Source organism: Athene cunicularia (genome assembly GCF_003259725.1).
Source record: "Athene cunicularia isolate RWA chromosome 4 unlocalized genomic scaffold, athCun1 chr4_part1, whole genome shotgun sequence".
Classification (NCBI taxonomy): Eukaryota; Metazoa; Chordata; class Aves; order Strigiformes; family Strigidae; genus Athene; species Athene cunicularia.
The window spans coordinates 32077421-32081311 of record NW_020799098.1 but is presented as its reverse complement, the minus strand read 5'-3'; positions in this window follow the sequence as shown (position 1 = coordinate 32081311).

Below are 3891 nucleotides of genomic sequence, written 5' to 3'. Positions count from 1 at the left end.
ACAAATAATTCTCTTTCACAATGTAAATTTATAACCTGGGCCATCCAGTGTGTCACTTCTGTATTCCTGCTTGTTCCACAGTGATAGGATTTCAGGAGCTTCAGTGGTAGAGGAGACATTTTTGTGGCTGTGTTTCTTCTAGTAGCCTCTTGCCAAGTATCATGAAGCTAGATTTTGAATTCTCCCAGGTTCAGGAATGTGCTGAACAGGTAAATTCCAAACACTCTTAGTGGTAGTCAACAACCTGTTGCATACCAAATTATCTATAACTTTTAACACTGAAATGTATAAATTTGAATTTGACTGTTCTCTGACAGTAAAAAGAAGTCATTATGTCAGCACCAAAAACATTTGCATCCAAGAATTTGGCAAAATTTCCTTGCCAAGTGCCATCCGTTACTCACATCACTAGCTCTTTCTTCTCTTGTGACACCTGGAGAGCAGCCAACAGTCTGGGTGTAAATTTGCAGTAAGTCTTTAAATCCACAGTAGCTGGTGAACTATCATTGTATTTCTGTAAGAAGTTCCTGCTCTGTGAATATGGAGTGTGGCTTTTTCTGCTTTGAAAACATTTATAGCATCTCTTGTGTACAGATTCTCTGGTGTCTAGTAGAGGTTGTGCTCACGTTGCAGCGGCCAAAACTTTTGGGAACCAAATGATCTCTCAGAGCTCTACTGTTTTGTTTTTCTTACACTCACCTTCCCACTCCCCCAAAAGAAATCCCATTACCACGTTCACCACCTTGAGATGTTAGTGAGGAAAACTGACTGACTTTGTATATCAGACCAGGTACAGTTCCTGTCCATTACACTTTTTATAATTCTTCAGTTTTGTGGGAAAAATCTACCATCAGAGTACATAGAAATTTGCCAAAAAATCAAGAATGCTAAAAAAATAGAATAGAATAAAAAAGCTAACAAAAATTTAAGACTTTCTGTATTGCTAGGCACTCTTCCAACACATCAGACTATTCAGTGTGGACTTTCCCATGCCCGGTATAGAAGCCAGAAGTGTTACTGCACATTAATAGTTAGCCTTTACAAGCTGTGTCAGTCGTCTTGTCCACAGGGACTGATGCTCACATATGGGGGTGGGGGTGGATCTGGCAGTGCAATGTGGGAGCCAGCTCCTCTGAGAGAATTCTGAAAGTGGTGAAGGTCATCCAAAAGTGGCTCAGACTGTCACTGTCACTCCAGCTTGCAAGAGTAGCTTCCCACTGAATTTGATGCCAAGTCTTGCCTAGCTTGTTATCAGAATACTTTCATAGAAGTGTGATTTAGCAATGTCAGGAAATGGATGAATGTTATTCCTCTTTTAAGCTACGGGGAACAGTATATGGGACATCCTACAGGATTCTAACTTAGCTAGTCTTCATCTCTCAGGTCCTCCAGAACAGCAGTCAGAGCAGCAGTGTAATTTAAATGCACTGAGTAGATCACTCCTGCCTGCACTGAGTACTTGTGGAGCTTTCCAGCTCGGCCCCTTAAATCCTGGGCCTAAAGTGGGCTTGTGTGAAGTGTGGCATGGAATGATTTGCTGCAAGTTAGTTGTTTTTCTTTCCTTTTTGGAAAGGAGAGAGTGTTGGACTGACAACAAAAGCAAAAGAGTTTTGCCTGCTGACCCCTCCACCCACATGTCATAGATACAAAGAGAAGTTCACTGTTCTGACTCATAACATGCAAAGACTAAAGGATGAGGTTTGGTCACTGAGCACTTGTAAGAGCTATTAGATGAAACCTGCTAGTAAAAAGGTGTCAAAGCTTGTGCATATCATAATACTGAAGCTGCCAACTCAGAAATTGTCATTCATTGAATGACTAACTGCAAACGTACTCAGAGGAGAAAAAATGCCTTTTAGTTAGGTTTCAATTCTGTAAGGTGCTGCATGTCCCCTGGAAAGTGCTGATACACTGAATCCTCCTATTTAAAGCCCCTTGAGTCAGCGTAAGCTCAGTGTATTGTAGAATTATATTTTTTATCAAGAATAGGATCTTCCATTAAAAGGGAAAGAGTAGTTTAGGATGAAGGAGAGTGTGGGATTGTTCAGAGAAGCGAAGTCTTGAAGCTACCTTATACAGTGCATCATCCAGCAACAATAACAGAAACATATTTTCTATTCTTAGCACTACTTAACATATGTCTTTTTTTTTTTAATACAGCTTGGAAGAGACTATGGTGTACTCCCAACAATACTCTGATGCATTTGTTATGACTCCTTCTGCTGAATAGGAGCTTTCATCCTGTTCTCATTTGCACCCTCCAAATAAGGCTAATTTTAGCAAGATGTTTTTAAAAAGAGGTCTCATACTTGCCACTATTTAGTTCTATGCCAGAGGTTACATTTAAGAGAAGAAAGGGTGGCAGAAAACATCTGAAAAACAGCTATTTTTTTTACCAGCTTTCTCTTTTTAAAAACTAGGAATGTCTCAGTTGTACAGATCAGAAACAGAGAAAAAGCAAAAACAGAGAAAATTTCACACACCACTGCCAGTAAGAACAAGTACGTGAAAACTCCTGTGCCTTAAACTACCTTGTTAAATGCAAATTTTTAAAAAAACAAACCTCACAGTGTTCAGAGTACTAGATAATGCATTTTACAAAATGAGTAAACAGTCTACCCAAAAAATGGGTATACTAACTGGTTATCTCTGACTACTGCATTCTCCATCCTTTGAGTGATATGACAGCTGTAAATTCTCAGGGGGAAAAAAAATCATAATGTGTACCAAATTCCAACAAATATCTAGCATTGAAATTTGTAGAAAAACCTGTTAAGTAGAAATCTGGATTTAATTCAATGTTATGAAATCAGCTTCTTGGGTGGGATCCTGGCCCTGTTCAACTCAGAGGGAGATTCACAGGGGGAGAGCATACTTCCATCATCTTTACAGTATTTAAAATACCTGCTCCAAGACCCACAGTTACCAAGGTGATGTAAAACCTTAATGTGCTTGTAAGAAGAAGAGAGCTATGGATGAAATTATGAGAATCAGTCTCTGCTATAACCTGCTTACAGCCTGGAGCAGAAAAACTGTGTCTCCTTGCTCACTTTTGCTCAAGCCTGTGGAATAACAAGGTTTGGTAGGCTGAGTTTCTGCAGTAATTTTTGGAGCAGGGCTTGGTCTCAGGCAGTATGGTTTACATATATCTATATGGAAATTTTATTGCTGGACAATGCTACTTCAGCGTACCTTTTTCTGAAGACTTCTAGCACTTGCACCTTTGCTGCCATGATAGCCATGCATTTTATTAGTTTTTGAAACTTGATTCCTGTGTTTATTCGGTAAAGAGGGAATTATCACACTTATCAAGTGCAGAGGGTTACTGGCTCAGAAATCAGTTAATCCTGTAATTTCTTTCTAGTTAATAATGCAAAAGCTATTTAGGAAAAGAAGAATCTGACTGCACAGCTTCTGAGTACCTGTTAAAATCTCCAGATGACAGACAGAATTCCTAATCCCTTCAATATATATCAATAAAGAGCATAAAGCAAAGAAGAATTTGGCACTCACAAGTGGACTTCTCAAAGGTGTGAAAAAAATCCAACCTTCTACTCCGTAATTTACTTTGTAATTTACTTTCTCACGTTAACAGTAGCATTGGATCATATGGCAAATAGAATTGATTGATGAATTATTAATGCTATGAATGCTGGAAAAATGAGTTTATGATGGATGTCAGTGTAGACTGTGAATATTTTATTTTCTAGAAATGATGGGGCACAGAGTTTATTTTGTTTTGTGCCTATAGTTATCGCCATATCAAAATCTAACCAAGGTCACTGTTGTGAGGGAGAACCACATGTGATTTAACAACTGGAAAATTACACAAGGTTCAAAATTACACAACCTTGGATTGCTACTCTACTAAATCCACATATTTCTATTTAA